The sequence below is a fragment of the Triturus cristatus genome, chromosome 1_1 (assembly GCF_964204655.1).
Source record: "Triturus cristatus chromosome 1_1, aTriCri1.1, whole genome shotgun sequence".
NCBI lineage: Eukaryota > Metazoa > Chordata > Amphibia > Caudata > Salamandridae > Triturus > Triturus cristatus.
Genome location: NC_140579.1, coordinates 585,073,390 through 585,093,584, shown reverse-complemented (window position 1 = coordinate 585,093,584; position 20,195 = coordinate 585,073,390).

Genomic DNA, 20,195 nt, shown 5'->3' with positions numbered 1-20,195 from the left:
CCAAGCCAGGTCCTCCCTAGACTGGAAACAATCATCCTAGGACTGGTTTCTTGATCTCACCCCTCTTCAGCCATTATAGCTTGCTTCCAGTGGCATGGAGAGCATGGGACCAACGTCTGCGCATACCCGTCCCACTCGAGGTGACAAATGATAAAACAACAGTTGATGGACAGAATGCAGAACAATGTCATACATTCACCCAGTACAGAGATCTGGGCCTAAGTCCATCATTGTTTTGCTCACCATGCCATTCCAGTCTGAACCCAGCCATATGCAAATCAGTCTTGACCCTGTGCCTCATGGAAGCAGTCCAGCCGAACTGCCAAGCCAGGTCCTCCCTAGACATATAACAAGCATCCTAGGACCGGTTTCGGGGTTTCACCCCTCTTCAGCCAGGATAGCTTGATTCCAGTGGCATGAAGAGCACGGGACCCACGTCTGGGCATACCCGTCCCACTCGGGGTGACAAATGCAAATAAAACAGTTGATGGACAGAATGCAGAACAATGTCATACATTCACCCCAGTACAGAGATCTGGGCCTAAATCCATCATTTTTTTGCTCACCATGCCATTCCAGTCTGAACCCAGCCATATGCAAATCAGTCTTGATCCTGTGCCTCATGGGAACAGTGCAGCCGAACTGCCAAGCCAGGTCCTCCCTAGACTGATAACAAGCATCCTAGGACCGGTTTCGGGTTTTCACCCCTCTTCAGCCAGGATAGCTTGATTCCAGTGGCATGGAGAGCACGGGACCCACGTCTGGGCATACCCATCCCACTCGGGGTGACAAATGCAAATACAACAGTTGATGGACAGAATGCAGAACAATGTCATACATTCACCCCAGTACAGAGATCTGGGTCTAAATCCATCGTTTTTTTGCTCACCATGACATTCCAGTCTGAACTCAGCCATATGCAAATCAGTCTTGATCCTGTGCCTCATGGGAGCAGTCCAGCCCGAACTGCCAAGCCGGGTCTTCCCAAGACTGTAAACAAGCATCCTAGGACCGGTTTCGGGGTTTCACCCCTCTTCAGCCAGGATAGCTTGATTCCAGTGGCATGGAGAGCACGGGACCCACATCTGGGCATACCCGTCCCACTCGGGTGACAAATGCAAAAACAATAGTTGATGGACAGAATGCAGAACAATGTCATACATTCACCCCAGTACAGCGATCTGGGCCTAAATCTACAGTTTTTTTACTCACCATGCAATTCCAGTTTGAACCCAGCCATATGCAAATCAGTCTTGACCCTGTGCCTCATGGGAAAAGTCTAGCCCGAACTGCCAAGCCAGGTCCTCCCTAGACTGGAAACAAGCATCCTAGGTCCGGTTTCTTGATTTCACCCCTCTTCAGCCATTATAGCTTGATTCCAGTGGCATGGAGAACACGGGACCCACGACTGGGCATACCCGTCCCACTCGGGTGACAAATGCAAAAACAACAGTTTATGGACAGAATGCAGAACAATGTCATACATTCACCCCAGTACAGCGATCTGGGCCTAAATTCACCGTTATTTTACTCACCGTGTCATTCCAGTTTGAACCCAGCCATATGCAAATCAGTCTTGACCCTGTGCCTCATGGGAACTGTCTAGCCCAAACTGCCAAGCCAGGTCCTTCCTAGACTGGAAACAAGCATCCTAGGACCGGTTTCTTGATTTCACCCCTCTTCAGCCATTATAGCTTGATTCCAGTGGCATGGAGAACACGGGACCCACGTCTGGGCATACCCGTCCCACTCGGGGTGACAAATGCTAAAACAACAGTTGATGGACAGAATGCAGAACAATGTCTTACATTCACCCCAGTACAGAGATCTGGGCCTAAATCCATCGTATTTTTGCTCACTGTGCCATTCCAGTTTGAACCCAGCCATATGCAAATCTGCCTTGATCCTGTGCCTCATGGGAACAGTCCAGCCCGAACTGCCAAGCCAGGTCATCCCTAGACTGGAAACAAGCATCCTAGGCCTGGTTGCGGGGTTTCACCCCTCTTGAGCCAGGATAGCTTGATTCCAGTGGCATGAAGAGCACGGGACCCACGTCTGGGCATACCAGTCCCACTCTGGGTGACAAATGCAAATAAAACAGTTGATGGACAGAATGCAGAACAATGTCATACATTCACCCCAGTACAGAGATCTGGGCCTAAATCCATCGTTTTTTTGCTCACCATGACATTCCAGTCTGAACTCAGCCATATGCAAATCAGTCTTGATCCTGTGCCTCATGGGAGCAGTCCAGCCCGAACTGCCAAGCCGGGTCTTCCCAAGACTGTAAACAAGCATCCTAGGACCGGTTTTGGGGTTTCACCCCTCTTCAGCCAGGATAGCTTGATTCCAGTGGCATGGAGAGCACGGGACCCACGTCTGGGCATACCCGTCCCACTCGGGGTGACAAATGCAAAAACAACAGTTGATGGACAGAATGCAGAACAATGTCATACATTCACCCCAGTAGAGGGATCTGGGCCTAAATCCACCGCTATTTTACTCACCATGCCATTCCAGTTAGAACCCAGCCATATGCAAATCAGTCTTGACCCTGTGCCTCATGGGAACTGTCTAGCCCGAACTGCCAAGCCAGGTCCTCCCTAGACTGGAAACAAGCATCCTAAGACCGGTTTCTTGATTTCACCCCTCTTCAGCCATTATAGCTTGATTCCAGTGGCATGGAGAACACGGGACCCACGTCTGGGCATACCCGTCCCGCTCGGGGTGACAAATGCTAAAACAACAGTTGATGGACAGAATGCAGAACAATGTCTTACATTCACCCCAGTACAGAGATCTGGGCCTAAATCCATCGTATTTTTGCTCACCGTGCCATTCCAGTTTGAACCCAGCCATATGCAAATCTGCCTTAATCCTGTGCCTCATGGGAACAGTCCAGCCAGAACTGCCAAGCCAGGTCCTCCCTAGACTGGAAACAAGCATCCTAGGACCGGTTTCGGGGTTTCACCCCTCTTCAGCCAGGTTAGCTTGATTCCAGTGGCATGGAGAGCATGGGGCCCACGTCTGGGCATACGCGTCCCACTCGGAGTGACAAATGCAAAAACAACAGTTGATGGACAGAATGCAGAACAATGTCATACATTCACCCCAGTACAGAGATCTGGGCCTAAATCCATTGTTTTTTTGCTCACCATGCTATTCCAGTTTGAACCCAGCCATATGCAAATCAGTCTTGACCCTGTGCATCATGGGAACAGTCCAGACCGAACTGCCAAGCCAGGTCCTCCCTAGACTGGAAACAATCATCCTAGGACTGGTTTCTTGATCTCACCCCTCTTCAGCCATTATAGCTTGCTTCCAGTGGCATGGAGAGCATGGGACCAACGTCTGCGCATACCCGTCCCACTCGAGGTGACAAATGATAAAACAACAGTTGATGGACAGAATGCAGAACAATGTCATACATTCACCCAGTACAGAGATCTGGGCCTAAGTCCATCATTGTTTTGCTCACCATGCCATTCCAGTCTGAACCCAGCCATATGCAAATCAGTCTTGACCCTGTGCCTCATGGAAGCAGTCCAGCCGAACTGCCAAGCCAGGTCCTCCCTAGACATATAACAAGCATCCTAGGACCGGTTTCGGGGTTTCACCCCTCTTCAGCCAGGATAGCTTGATTCCAGTGGCATGAAGAGCACGGGACCCACGTCTGGGCATACCCGTCCCACTCGGGGTGACAAATGCAAATAAAACAGTTGATGGACAGAATGCAGAACAATGTCATACATTCACCCCAGTACAGAGATCTGGGCCTAAATCCATCATTTTTTTGCTCACCATGCCATTCCAGTCTGAACCCAGCCATATGCAAATCAGTCTTGATCCTGTGCCTCATGGGAACAGTGCAGCCGAACTGCCAAGCCAGGTCCTCCCTAGACTGATAACAAGCATCCTAGGACCGGTTTCGGGTTTTCACCCCTCTTCAGCCAGGATAGCTTGATTCCAGTGGCATGGAGAGCACGGGACCCACGTCTGGGCATACCCATCCCACTCGGGGTGACAAATGCAAATACAACAGTTGATGGACAGAATGCAGAACAATGTCATACATTCACCCCAGTACAGAGATCTGGGTCTAAATCCATCGTTTTTTTGCTCACCATGACATTCCAGTCTGAACTCAGCCATATGCAAATCAGTCTTGATCCTGTGCCTCATGGGAGCAGTCCAGCCCGAACTGCCAAGCCGGGTCTTCCCAAGACTGTAAACAAGCATCCTAGGACCGGTTTCGGGGTTTCACCCCTCTTCAGCCAGGATAGCTTGATTCCAGTGGCATGGAGAGCACGGGACCCACATCTGGGCATACCCGTCCCACTCGGGTGACAAATGCAAAAACAATAGTTGATGGACAGAATGCAGAACAATGTCATACATTCACCCCAGTACAGCGATCTGGGCCTAAATCTACAGTTTTTTTACTCACCATGCAATTCCAGTTTGAACCCAGCCATATGCAAATCAGTCTTGACCCTGTGCCTCATGGGAAAAGTCTAGCCCGAACTGCCAAGCCAGGTCCTCCCTAGACTGGAAACAAGCATCCTAGGTCCGGTTTCTTGATTTCACCCCTCTTCAGCCATTATAGCTTGATTCCAGTGGCATGGAGAACACGGGACCCACGACTGGGCATACCCGTCCCACTCGGGTGACAAATGCAAAAACAACAGTTTATGGACAGAATGCAGAACAATGTCATACATTCACCCCAGTACAGCGATCTGGGCCTAAATTCACCGTTATTTTACTCACCGTGTCATTCCAGTTTGAACCCAGCCATATGCAAATCAGTCTTGATCCTGTGCCTCATGGGAACAGTGCAGCCGAACTGCCAAGCCGGGTCCTCCCTAGACTGATAACAAGCATCCTAGGACCGGTTTCGGGGTTTCACCCCTCTTCAGCCAGGATAACTTGATTCCAGTGGCATGGAGAGCACGGGACCCAAGTCTGGGCATACCCGTCCCACTCGGGAGACAAATGCAAAAACAACAGTTGATGGACAGAATGCAGAACAATGTCATACATTCACCCCAGTAGAGCGATCTGGGCCTAAATCCACTGCTATTTTACTCACCATGCCATTCCAGTTTGAACCCAGCCATATGCAAATCACTCTTGACCCTGTGCCTCATGGGAACTGTCTAGCCCGAACTGCCAAGCCAGGTCCTCCCTAGACTGAAAACAAGCATCCTAGGACCGGTTTCTTGATTACACCCCTCTTCAGCCATTATAGCTTGATTCCAGTGGCATGGAGAACACGGGACCCACGTCTGGGCATACCCGTCCCACTCGGGGTGACAAATGCTGAAACAACAGTTGATGGACAGAATGCAGAACAATGTCTTACATTCACCCCAGTACAGAGATCTGGGCCTAAATCCATCGTATTTTTGCTCACTGTGCCATTCCAGTTTGAACCCAGCCATATGCAAATCTGCCTTGATCCTGTGCCTCATGGGAACAGTCCAGCCCAAACTGCCAAGCCAGGTCCTCCCTAGACTGGAAACAAGCATCCTAGGACTGGTTGCGGGGTTTCACACCTCTTGAGCCAGGATAGCTTGATTCCAGTGGCATGAAGAGCACGGGACCCACGTCTGGGCATACCCGTCCCACTCGGGGTGACAAATGCAAATAAAACAGTTGATGGACAGAATGCAGAACAATGTCATACATTCACCCCAGTACAGAGATCTGGGCCTAAATCCATAATTTCTTTGCTCACCATGCCATTCCAGTCTGAACCCAGCCATATGCAAATCAGTCTTGATCCTGTGCCTCATGGGAACAGTGCAGCCGAACTGCCAAGCCAGGTCCTCCCTATTCTGATAACAAGCATCCTAGGACCGGTTTCGGGGTTTCACCCCTCTTCAGCCAGGAAAGCTTGATTCCAGTGGCATGGAGAGCACAGGACCCATGTCTGGGCATACCCATCCCACTCGGGGTGACAAATGCAAATACAACAGTTGATGGACAGAATGCAGAACAATGTCATACATTCACCCCAGTACAGAGATCTGGGCCTAAATCCATTGTTTTTTTGCTCACCATAACATTCCAGTCTGAACTCAGCCATATGCAAATCAGTCTTGATCCTGTGCCTCATGGGAGCAGTCCAGCCCGAACTGCCAAGCCGGGTCTTCCCAAGACTGTAAACAAGCATCCTAGGACCGGTTTCGGGGTTTCACCCCTCTTCAGCCAGGATAGCTTGATTCCAGTGGCATGGAGAGCACGGGACCCACGTCTGGGCATACCCGTCCCACTCGGGGTGACAAATGCAAAAACAACAGTTGATGGACAGAATGCAGAACAATGTCATACATTCACCCCAGTAGAGGGATCTGGGCCTAAATCCACCGCTATTTTACTCACCATGCCATTCCAGTTAGAACCCAGCCATATGCAAATCAGTCTTGACCCTGTGCCTCATGGGAACTGTCTAGCCCGAACTGCCAAGCCAGGTCCTCCCTAGACTGGAAACAAGCATCCTAAGACCGGTTTCTTGATTTCACCCCTCTTCAGCCATTATAGCTTGATTCCAGTGGCATGGAGAACACGGGACCCACGTCTGGGCATACCCGTCCCGCTCGGGGTGACAAATGCTAAAACAACAGTTGATGGACAGAATGCAGAACAATGTCTTACATTCACCCCAGTACAGAGATCTGGGCCTAAATCCATCGTATTTTTGCTCACCGTGCCATTCCAGTTTGAACCCAGCCATATGCAAATCTGCCTTGATCCTGTGCCTCATGGGAACAGTCCAGCCAGAACTGCCAAGCCAGGTCCTCCCTAGACTGGAAACAAGCATCCTAGGACCGGTTTCGGGGTTTCACCCCTCTTCAGCCAGGTTAGCTTGATTCCAGTGGCATGGAGAGCATGGGGCCCACGTCTGGGCATACGCGTCCCACTCGGAGTGACAAATGCAAAAACAACAGTTGATGGACAGAATGCAGAACAATGTCATACATTCACCCCAGTACAGAGATCTGGGCCTAAATCCATTGTTTTTTTGCTCACCATGCTATTCCAGTTTGAACCCAGCCATATGCAAATCAGTCTTGACCCTGTGCATCATGGGAACAGTCCAGACCGAACTGCCAAGCCAGGTCCTCCCTAGACTGGAAACAATCATCCTAGGACCGGTTTCTTGATCTCACCCCTCTTCAGCCATTATAGCTTGCTTCCAGTGGCATGGAGAGCATGGGACCAACGTCTGCGCATACCCGTCCCACTCGAGGTGACAAATGATAAAACAACAGTTGATGGACAGAATGCAGAACAATGTCATACATTCACCCAGTACAGAGATCTGGGCCTAAGTCCATCATTGTTTTGCTCACCATGCCATTCCAGTCTGAACCCAGCCATATGCAAATCAGTCTTGACCCTGTGCCTCATGGAAGCAGTCCAGCCGAACTGCCAAGCCAGGTCCTCCCTAGACTGATAACAAGCATCCTAGGACCGGTTTCGGGGTTTCACCCCTCTTCAGCCAGGATAGCTTGATTCCAGTGGCATGAAGAGCACGGGACCCACGTCTGGGCATACCCGTCCCACTCGGGGTGACAAATGCAAATAAAACAGTTGATGGACAGAATGCAGAACAATGTCATACATTCACCCCAGTACAGAGATCTGGGCCTAAATCCATCATTTTTTTGCTCACCATGCCATTCCAGTCTGAACCCAGCCATATGCAAATCAGTCTTGATCCTGTGCCTCATGGGAACAGTGCAGCCGAACTGCCAAGCCAGGTCCTCCCTAGACTGATAACAAGCATCCTAGGACCGGTTTCGGGTTTTCACCCCTCTTCAGCCAGGATAGCTTGATTCCAGTGGCATGGAGAGCACGGGACCCACGTCTGGGCATACCCATCCCACTCGGGGTGACAAATGCAAATACAACAGTTGATGGACAGAATGCAGAACAATGTCATACATTCACCCCAGTACAGAGATCTGGGTCTAAATCCATCGTTTTTTTGCTCACCATGACATTCCAGTCTGAACTCAGCCATATGCAAATCAGTCTTGATCCTGTGCCTCATGGGAGCAGTCCAGCCCGAACTGCCAAGCCGGGTCTTCCCAAGACTGTAAACAAGCATCCTAGGACCGGTTTCGGGGTTTCACCCCTCTTCAGCCAGGATAGCTTGATTCCAGTGGCATGGAGAGCACGGGACCCACATCTGGGCATACCCGTCCCACTCGGGTGACAAATGCAAAAACAATAGTTGATGGACAGAATGCAGAACAATGTCATACATTCACCCCAGTACAGCGATCTGGGCCTAAATCTACAGTTTTTTTACTCACCATGCAATTCCAGTTTGAACCCAGCCATATGCAAATCAGTCTTGACCCTGTGCCTCATGGGAAAAGTCTAGCCCGAACTGCCAAGCCAGGTCCTCCCTAGACTGGAAACAAGCATCCTAGGTCCGGTTTCTTGATTTCACCCCTCTTCAGCCATTATAGCTTGATTCCAGTGGCATGGAGAACACGGGACCCACGACTGGGCATACCCGTCCCACTCGGGTGACAAATGCAAAAACAACAGTTTATGGACAGAATGCAGAACAATGTCATACATTCACCCCAATACAGCGATCTGGGCCTAAATTCACCGTTATTTTACTCACCGTGTCATTCCAGTTTGAACCCAGCCATATGCAAATCAGTCTTGATCCTGTGCCTCATGGGAACAGTGCAGCCGAACTGCCAAGCCGGGTCCTCCCTAGACTGATAACAAGCATCCTAGGACCGGTTTCGGGGTTTCACCCCTCTTCAGCCAGGATAACTTGATTCCAGTGGCATGGAGAGCACGGGACCCACGTCTGGGCATACCCGTCCCACTCGGGAGACAAATGCAAAAACAACAGTTGATGGACAGAATGCAGAACAATGTCATACATTCACCCCAGTAGAGCGATCTGGGCCTAAATCCACTGCTATTTTACTCACCATGCCATTCCAGTTTGAACCCAGCCATATGCAAATCAGTCTTGACCCTGTGCCTCATGGGAACTGTCTAGCCCGAACTGCCAAGCCAGGTCCTCCCTAGACTGAAAACAAGCATCCTAGGACCGGTTTCTTGATTACACCCCTCTTCAGCCATTATAGCTTGATTCCAGTGGCATGGAGAACACGGGACCCACGTCTGGGCATACCCGTCCCACTCGGGGTGACAAATGCTGAAACAACAGTTGATGGACAGAATGCAGAACAATGTCTTACATTCACCCCAGTACAGAGATCTGGGCCTAAATCCATCGTATTTTTGCTCACTGTGCCATTCCAGTTTGAACCCAGCCATATGCAAATCTGCCTTGATCCTGTGCCTCATGGGAACAGTCCAGCCCGAACTGCCAAGCCAGGTCCTCCCTAGACTGGAAACAAGCATCCTAGGACTGGTTGCGGGGTTTCACACCTCTTGAGCCAGGATAGCTTGATTCCAGTGGCATGAAGAGCACGGGACCCACGTCTGGGCATACCCGTCCCACTCGGGGTGACAAATGCAAATAAAACAGTTGATGGACAGAATGCAGAACAATGTCATACATTCACCCCAGTACAGAGATCTGGGCCTAAATCCATCATTTTTTTGCTCACCATGCCATTCCAGTCTGAACCCAGCCATATGCAAATCAGTCTTGATCCTGTGCCTCATGGGAACAGTGCAGCCGAACTGCCAAGCCAGGTCCTCCCTAGACTGATAACAAGCATCCTAGGACCGGTTTCGGGGTTTCACCCCTCTTCAGCCAGGAAAGCTTGATTCCAGTGGCATGGAGAGCACAGGACCCACGTCTGGGCATACCCATCCCACTCGGGGTGACAAATGCAAATACAACAGTTGATGGACAGAATGCAGAACAATGTCATACATTCACCCCAGTACAGAGATCTGGGCCTAAATCCATTGTTTTTTTGCTCACCATAACATTCCAGTCTGAACTCAGCCATATGCAAATCAGTCTTGATCCTGTGCCTCATGGGAGCAGTCCAGCCCGAACTGCCAAGCCGGGTCTTCCCAAGACTGTAAACAAGCATCCTAGGACCGGTTTCGGGGTTTCACCCCTCTTCAGCCAGGATAGCTTGATTCCAGTGGCATGGAGAGCACGGGACCCACGTCTGGGCATGCCCGTCCCACTCGGGTGACAAATGCAAAAGCAATAGTTGATGGACAGAATGCAGAACAATGTCATACATTCACCCCAGTACAGCGATCTGGGCCTAAATCTACAGTTTTTTTACTCACCATGCAATTCCAGTTTGAACCCAGCCATATGCAAATCAGTCTTGACCCTGTGCCTCATGGGAACAGTCTAGCCCGAACTGCCAAGCCAGGTCCTCCCTAGACTGGAAACAAGCATCCTAGGGCCGGTTTCTTGATTTCACCCCTCTTCAGCCATTATAGCTTGATTCCAGTGGCATGGAGAACACGGGACCCACGTCTGGGCATACCCATCCCACTCGGGGTGACAAATGCAAAAACAACAGTTGATGGACAAAATGCAGAACAATGTCTTACATTCACCCCAGTACAGAGATCTGGGCCTAAATCCATCGTTTTTTTGCTCACCGTGCCATTCCAGTTTGAACCCAGCCATATGCAAATCAGTCTTGATCCTGTGCCTCATGGGAACAGTGCAGCCGAACTGCCAAGCCAGGTCCTCCCTAGACTGATAACAAGCATCCTAGGACCGGTTTCGGGGTTTCACCCCTCTTCAGCCAGGATAACTTGATTCCAGTGGCATGGAGAGCACGGGACCCATGTCTGGGCATACCCGTCCCACTCGGGTGACAAATGCAAAAACAACAGTTGATGGACAGAATGCAGAACAATGTCTTACATTCACCCCAGTACAGAGATCTGGGCCTAAATCCATCGTATTTTTGCTCACCGTGCCATTCCAGTTTGAACCCAGCCATATGCAAATCTGCCTTGATCCTGTGCCTCATGGGAACAGTCCAGCCCGAACTGCCAAGCCAGGTCCTCCCTAGACTGGAAACAAGCATCCTAGGACCGGTTTCGGGGTTTCACCCCTCTTCAGCCAGGTTAGCTTGATTCCAGTGGCATGGAGAGCATGGGGCCCACGTCTGGGCATACGCGTCCCACTCGGGGTGACAAATGCAAAAACAACAGTTGATGGACAGAATGCAGAACAATGTCATACATTCACCCCAGTACAGAGATCTGGGCCTAAATCCATCGTTTTTTTGCTCACCATGCCATTACAATTTGAACCCAGCCATATGCAAATCAGTCTTGACCCTGTGCCTCATGGGAACAGTCCATACCGAACTGCCAAGCCAGGTCCTCCCTAGACTGGAAACAAGCATCCTAGGACTGGTTGCAGGGTTTCACCCCTCTTGAGCCAGGATAGCTTGATTCCAGTGGCATGAAGAGCACGGGACCCACGTCTGGGCATACCCGTCCCACTCGGGGTGACAAATGCAAATAAAACAGTTGATGGACAGAATGCAGAACAATGTCATACATTCACCCCAGTACAGAGATCTGGGCCTAAATCCATCATTTTTTTGCTCACCATGCCATTCCAGTCTGAACCCAGCCACATGCAAATCAGTCTTGATCCTGTGCCTCATGGGAACAGTGCAGCCGAACTGCCAAGCCAGGTCCTCCCTAGACTGATAACAAGCATCCTAGGACCGGTTTCGGGGTTTCACCCCTCTTCCGCCATGGATAACTTGATTCCAGTGGCATGGAGAGCACGGGACCCACGTCTGGGCATACCCGTCCCACTTGGGTGACAAATGCAAAAACAACAGTTGATGGACAGAATGCAGAACAATGTGATACATTCACCCCAGTAGAGCGATCTGGGCCTAAATCCACCGCTATTTTACTCACCATGCCATTCCAGTTTGAACCCAGCCATATGCAAATCAGTCTTGACCCTGTGCCTCATGGGAACTGTCTAGCCCGAACTGCCAAGCCAGGTCCTCCCTAGACTGGAAACAAGCATCCTAGGACCGGTTTCTTGATTTCACCCCTCTTCAGCCATTATAGCTTGATTCCAGTGGCATGGAGAACACGGGACCCACGTCTGGGCATACCCGTCCCACTCGGGGTGACAAATGCTAAAACAACAGTTGATGGACAGAATGCAGAACAATGTCTTACATTCACCCCAGTACAGAGATCTGGGCCTAAATCCATCGTATTTTTGCTCACTGTGCCATTCCAGTTTGAACCCAGCCATATGCAAATCTGCCTTGATCCTGTGCCTCTTGGGAACAGTCCAGCCCGAACTGCCAAGCCAGGTCATCCCTAGACTGGAAACAAGCATCCTAGGACTCGTTGCAGGGTTTCACCCCTCTTGAGCCAGGATAGCTTGATTCCAGTGGCATGAAGAGCACGGGACCCACGTCCTGGCATACCCGTCCCACTCGGGGTGACAAATGCAAATAAAACAGTTGATGGACAGAATGCAGAACAATGTCATACATTCACCCCAGTACAGAGATCTGGGCCTAAATCCATCATTTTTTTGCTCACCATGCCATTCCAGTCTGAACCCAGCCATATGCAAATCAGTCTTGATCCTGTGCCTCATGGGAACAGTGCAGCCGAACTGCCAAGCCAGGTCCTCCCTCGACTGATAACAAGCATCCTAGGACCGGTTTCGGGGTTTCACCCCTCTTCAGCCAAGATAACTTGATTCCAGTGGCATGGAGAGCACGGGACCCACGTCTGGGCATACCAGTCCCACTCGGGTGACAAATGCAAAAACAACAGTTGATGGACAGAATGCAGAACAATGTCATACATTCACCCCAGTAGAGCGATCTGGGCCTAAATCCACTGCTATTTTACTCACCATGCCATTCCAGTTTGAACCCAGCCATATGCAAATCAGTCTTGACCCTGTGCCTCATGGGAACTGTCTAGCCCGAACTGCCAAGCCAGGTCCTCCCTAGACTGAAAACAAGCATCCTAGGACCGGTTTCTTGATTACACCCCTCTTCAGCCATTATAGCTTGATTCCAGTGGCATGGAGAACACGGGACCCACGTCTGGGCATACCCGTCCCACTCGGGGTGACAAATGCTGAAACAACAGTTGATGGACAGAATGCAGAACAATGTCTTACATTCACCCCAGTACAGAGATCTGGGCCTAAATCCATCGTATTTTTGCTCACTGTGCCATTCCAGTTTGAACCCAGCCATATGCAAATCTGCCTTGATCCTGTGCCTCATGGGAACAGTCCAGCCCGAACTGCCAAGCCAGGTCCTCCCTAGACTGGAAACAAGCATCCTAGGACTGGTTGCGGGGTTTCACACCTCTTGAGCCAGGATAGCTTGATTCCAGTGGCATGAAGAGCACGGGACCCACGTCTGGGCATACCCGTCCCACTCGGGGTGACAAATGCAAATAAAACAGTTGATGGACAGAATGCAGAACAATGTCATACATTCACCCCAGTACAGAGATCTGGGCCTAAATCCATCATTTTTTTGCTCACCATGCCATTCCAGTCTGAACCCAGCCATATGCAAATCAGTCTTGATCCTGTGCCTCATGGGAACAGTGCAGCCGAACTGCCAAGCCAGGTCCTCCCTAGACTGATAACAAGCATCCTAGGACCGGTTTCGGGGTTTCACCCCTCTTCAGCCAGGAAAGCTTGATTCCAGTGGCATGGAGAGCACAGGACCCACGTCTGGGCATACCCATCCCACTCGGGGTGACAAATGCAAATACAACAGTTGATGGACAGAATGCAGAACAATGTCATACATTCACCCCAGTACAGAGATCTGGGCCTAAATCCATTGTTTTTTTGCTCACCATAACATTCCAGTCTGAACTCAGCCATATGCAAATCAGTCTTGATCCTGTGCCTCATGGGAGCAGTCCAGCCCGAACTGCCAAGCCGGGTCTTCCCAAGACTGTAAACAAGCATCCTAGGACCGGTTTCGGGGTTTCACCCCTCTTCAGCCAGGATAGCTTGATTCCAGTGGCATGGAGAGCACGGGACCCACGTCTGGGCATGCCCGTCCCACTCGGGTGACAAATGCAAAAGCAATAGTTGATGGACAGAATGCAGAACAATGTCATACATTCACCCCAGTACAGCGATCTGGGCCTAAATCTACAGTTTTTTTACTCACCATGCAATTCCAGTTTGAACCCAGCCATATGCAAATCAGTCTTGACCCTGTGCCTCATGGGAACAGTCTAGCCCGAACTGCCAAGCCAGGTCCTCCCTAGACTGGAAACAAGCATCCTAGGGCCGGTTTCTTGATTTCACCCCTCTTCAGCCATTATAGCTTGATTCCAGTGGCATGGAGAACACGGGACCCACGTCTGGGCATACCCATCCCACTCGGGGTGACAAATGCAAAAACAACAGTTGATGGACAAAATGCAGAACAATGTCTTACATTCACCCCAGTACAGAGATCTGGGCCTAAATCCATCGTTTTTTTGCTCACCGTGCCATTCCAGTTTGAACCCAGCCATATGCAAATCAGTCTTGATCCTGTGCCTCATGGGAACAGTGCAGCCGAACTGCCAAGCCAGGTCCTCCCTAGACTGATAACAAGCATCCTAGGACCGGTTTCGGGGTTTCACCCCTCTTCAGCCAGGATAACTTGATTCCAGTGGCATGGAGAGCACGGGACCCATGTCTGGGCATACCCGTCCCACTCGGGTGACAAATGCAAAAACAACAGTTGATAGACAGAATGCAGAACAATGTCTTACATTCACCCCAGTACAGAGATCTGGGCCTAAATCCATCGTATTTTTGCTCACCGTGCCATTCCAGTTTGAACCCAGCCATATGCAAATCTGCCTTGATCCTGTGCCTCATGGGAACAGTCCAGCCCGAACTGCCAAGCCAGGTCCTCCCTAGACTGGAAACAAGCATCCTAGGACCGGTTTCGGGGTTTCACCCCTCTTCAGCCAGGTTAGCTTGATTCCAGTGGCATGGAGAGCATGGGGCCCACGTCTGGGCATACGCGTCCCACTCGGGGTGACAAATGCAAAAACAACAGTTGATGGACAGAATGCAGAACAATGTCATACATTCACCCCAGTACAGAGATCTGGGCCTAAATCCATCGTTTTTTTGCTCACCATGCCATTACAATTTGAACCCAGCCATATGCAAATCAGTCTTGACCCTGTGCCTCATGGGAACAGTCCATACCGAACTGCCAAGCCAGGTCCTCCCTAGACTGGAAACAAGCATCCTAGGACTGGTTGCAGGGTTTCACCCCTCTTGAGCCAGGATAGCTTGATTCCAGTGGCATGAAGAGCACGGGACCCACGTCTGGGCATACCCGTCCCACTCGGGGTGACAAATGCAAATAAAACAGTTGATGGACAGAATGCAGAACAATGTCATACATTCACCCCAGTACAGAGATCTGGGCCTAAATCCATCATTTTTTTGCTCACCATGCCATTCCAGTCTGAACCCAGCCATATGCAAATCAGTCTTGATCCTGTGCCTCATGGGAACAGTGCAGCCGAACTGCCAAGCCAGGTCCTCCCTAGACTGATAACAAGCATCCTAGGACCGGTTTCGGGGTTTCACCCCTCTTCCGCCAGGATAACTTGATTCCAGTGGCATGGAGAGCACGGGACCCACGTCTGGGCATACCCGTCCCACTTGGGTGACAAATGCAAAAACAACAGTTGATGGACAGAATGCAGAACAATGTGATACATTCACCCCAGTAGAGCGATCTGGGCCTAAATCCACCGCTATTTTACTCACCATGCCATTCCAGTTTGAACCCAGCCATATGCAAATCAGTCTTGACCCTGTGCCTCATGGGAACTGTCTAGCCCGAACTGCCAAGCCAGGTCCTCCCTAGACTGGAAACAAGCATCCTAGGACCGGTTTCTTGATTTCACCCCTCTTCAGCCATTATAGCTTGATTCCAGTGGCATGGAGAACACGGGACCCACGTCTGGGCATACCCGTCCCACTCGGGGTGACAAATGCTAAAACAACAGTTGATGGACAGAATGCAGAACAATGTCTTACATTCACCCCAGTACAGAGATCTGGGCCTAAATCCATCGTATTTTTGCTCACTGTGCCATTCCAGTTTGAACCCAGCCATATGCAAATCTGCCTTGATCCTGTGCCTCTTGGGAACAGTCCAGCCCGAACTGCCAAGCCAGGTCATCCCTAGACTGGAAACAAGCATCCTAGGACTCGTTGCAGGGTTTCACCCCTCTTGAGCCAGGATAGCTTGATTCCAGTGGCATGAAGAGCACGGGACCCACGTCCTGGCATACCCGTCCCACTCGGGGTGACAAATGCAAATAAAACAGTTGATGGACAGAATGCAGAACAATGTCATACATTCACCCCAGTACAGAGATCTGGGCCTAAATCCATCATTTTTTTGCTCACCATGCCATTCCAGTCTGAACCCAGCCATATGCAAATCAGTCTTGATCCTGTGCCTCATGGGAACAGTGCAGCCGAACTGCCAAGCCAGGTCCTCCCTCGACTGATAACAAGCATCCTAGGACCGGTTTCGGGGTTTCACCCCTCTTCAGCCAGGATAACTTGATTCCAGTGGCATGGAGAGCACGGGACCCACGTCTGGGCATACCAGTCCCACTCGGGTGACAAATGCAAAAACAACAGTTGATGGACAGAATGCAGAACAATGTCATACATTCACCCCAGTAGAGCGATCTGGGCCTAAATCCACCGCTATTTTACTCACCATGACATTCCAGTTTAAACCCAGCCATATGCAAATCAGTCTTGACCCTGTGCCTCATGGGAACAGTCTAGCCCGAACTGCCAAGCCAGGTCCTCCCTAGACTGGAAACAAGCATCCTAGGACCGGTTTCTTGATTTCACCCCTCTTCAGCCATTATAGCTTGATTCCAGTGGCATGGAGAACACGGGACCCACGTCTGGGCATACCCGTCCCACTCGGGGTGACAAATGCTAAAACAACAGTTGATGGACAGAATGCAGAACAATGTCTTACATTCACCCCAGTACAGAGATCTGGGCCTAAATCCATCGTATTTTTGCTCACTGTGCCATTCCAGTTTGAACCCAGCCATATGCAAATCTGCCTTGATCCTGTGCCTCATGGGAACAGTCCAGCCCGAACTGCCAAGCCAGGTCATCCCTAGACTGGAAACAAGCATCCTAGGCCTGGTTGCGGAGTTTCACCCCTCTTGAGCCAGGATAGCTTGATTCCAGTGGCATGAAGAGCACGGGACCCACGCCTGGGCATACCAGTCCCACTCTGGGTGACAAATGCAAATAAAACAGTTGATGGACAGAATGCAGAACAATGTCATACATTCACCCCAGTACAGAGATCTGGGCCTAAATCCATCGTTTTTTTGCTCACCATGACATTCCAGTCTGAACTCAGCCATATGCAAATCAGTCTTGATCCTGTGCCTCATGGGAGCAGTCCAGCCCGAACTGCCAAGCCGGGTCTTCCCAAGACTGTAAACAAGCATCCTAGGACCGGTTTTGGGGTTTCACCCCTCTTCAGCCAGGATAGCTTGATTCCAGTGGCATGGAGAGCACGGGACCCACGTCTGGGCATACCAGTCCCACTCGGGGTGACAAATGCAAAAACAACAGTTGATGGACAGAATGCAGAACAATGTCATACATTCACCCCAGTAGAGGGATCTGGGCCTAAATCCACCGCTATTTTACTCACCATGCCATTCCAGTTAGAACCCAGCCATATGCAAATCAGTCTTGACCCTGTGCCTCATGGGAACTGTCTAGCCCGAACTGCCAAGCCAGGTCCTCCCTAGACTGGAAACAAGCATCCTAAGACCGGTTTCTTGATTTCACCCCTCTTCAGCCATTATAGCTTGATTCCAGTGGCATGGAGAACACGGGACCCACGTCTGGGCATACCCGTCCCGCTCGGGGTGACAAATGCTAAAACAACAGTTGATGGACAGAATGCAGAACAATGTCTTACATTCACCCCAGTACAGAGATCTGGGCCTAAATCCATCGTATTTTTGCTCACCGTGCCATTCCAGTTTGAACCCAGCCATATGCAAATCTGCCTTGATCCTGTGCCTCATGGGAACAGTCCAGCCCGAACTGCCAAGCCAGGTCCTCCCTAGACTGGAAACAAGCATCCTAGGACCGGTTTCGGGGTTTCACCCCTCTTCAGCCAGGTTAGCTTGATTCCAGTGGCATGGAGAGCATGGGGCCCACGTCTGGGCATACGCGTCCCACTCGGAGTGACAAATGCAAAAACAACAGTTGATGGACAGAATGCAGAACAATGTCATACATTCACCCCAGTACAGAGATCTGGGCCTAAATCCATTGTTTTTTTGCTCACCATGCTATTCCAGTTTGAACCCAGCCATATGCAAATCAGTCTTGACCCTGTGCATCATGGGAACAGTCCAGACCGAACTGCCAAGCCAGGTCCTCCCTAGACTGGAAACAATCATCCTAGGACCGGTTTCTTGATCTCACCCCTCTTCAGCCATTATAGCTTGCTTCCAGTGGCATGGAGAGCATGGGACCAACGTCTGCGCATACCCGTCCCACTCGGGGTGACAAATGATAAAACAACAGTTGATGGACAGAATGCAGAACAATGTCATACATTCACCCAGTACAGAGATCTGGGCCTAAGTCCATCATTGTTTTGCTCACCATGCCATTCCAGTCTGAACCCAGCCATATGCAAATCAGTCTTGACCCTGTGCCTCATGGAAGCAGTCCAGCCGAACTGCCAAGCCAGGTCCTCCCTAGACTGATAACAAGCATCCTAGGACCGGTTTCGGGGTTTCACCCCTCTTCAGCCAGGATAGCTTGATTCCAGTGGCATGAAGAGCACGGGACCCACGTCTGGGCATACCCGTCCCACTCGGGGTGACAAATGCAAATAAAACAGTTGATGGACAGAATGCAGAACAATGTCATACATTCACCCCAGTACAGAGATCTGGGCCTAAATCCATCATTTTTTTGCTCACCATGCCATTCCAGTCTGAACCCAGCCATATGCAAATCAGTCTTGATCCTGTGCCTCATGGGAACAGTGCAGCCGAACTGCCAAGCCAGGTCCTCCCTAGACTGATAACAAGCATCCTAGGACCGGTTTCGGGTTTTCACCCCTCTTCAGCCAGGATAGCTTGATTCCAGTGGCATGGAGAGCACGGGACCCACGTCTGGGCATACCCATCCCACTCGGGGTGACAAATGCAAATACAACAGTTGATGGACAGAATGCAGAACAATGTCATACATTCACCCCAGTACAGAGATCTGGGTCTAAATCCATCGTTTTTTTGCTCACCATGACATTCCAGTCTGAACTCAGCCATATGCAAATCAGTCTTGATCCTGTGCCTCATGGGAGCAGTCCAGCCCGAACTGCCAAGCCGGGTCTTCCCAAGACTGTAAACAAGCATCCTAGGACCGGTTTCGGGGTTTCACCCCTCTTCAGCCAGGATAGCTTGATTCCAGTGGCATGGAGAGCACGGGACCCACATCTGGGCATACCCGTCCCACTCGGGTGACAAATGCAAAAACAATAGTTGATGGACAGAATGCAGAACAATGTCATACATTCACCCCAGTACAGCGATCTGGGCCTAAATCTACAGTTTTTTTACTCACCATGCAATTCCAGTTTGAACCCAGCCATATGCAAATCAGTCTTGACCCTGTGCCTCATGGGAAAAGTCTAGCCCGAACTGCCAAGCCAGGTCCTCCCTAGACTGGAAACAAGCATCCTAGGTCCGGTTTCTTGATTTCACCCCTCTTCAGCCATTATAGCTTGATTCCAGTGGCATGGAGAACACGGGACCCACGTCTGGGCATACCCGTCCCACTCGGGTGACAAATGCAAAAACAACAGTTTATGGACAGAATGTAGAACAATGTCATACATTCACCCCAGTACAGCGATCTGGGCCTAAATCCACCGTTATTTTACTCACCGTGTCATTCCAGTTTGAACCCAGCCATATGCAAATCAGTCTTGATCCTGTGCCTAATGGGAACAGTGCAGCCGAACTGCCAAGCCGGGTCCTCCCTAGACTGATAACAAGCATCCTAGGACCGGTTTCGGGGTTTCACCCCTCTTCAGCCAGGATAACTTGATTCCTGTGGCATGGAGAGCACGGGACCCATGTCTGGGCATACCCGTCCCACTCGGGTGACAAAT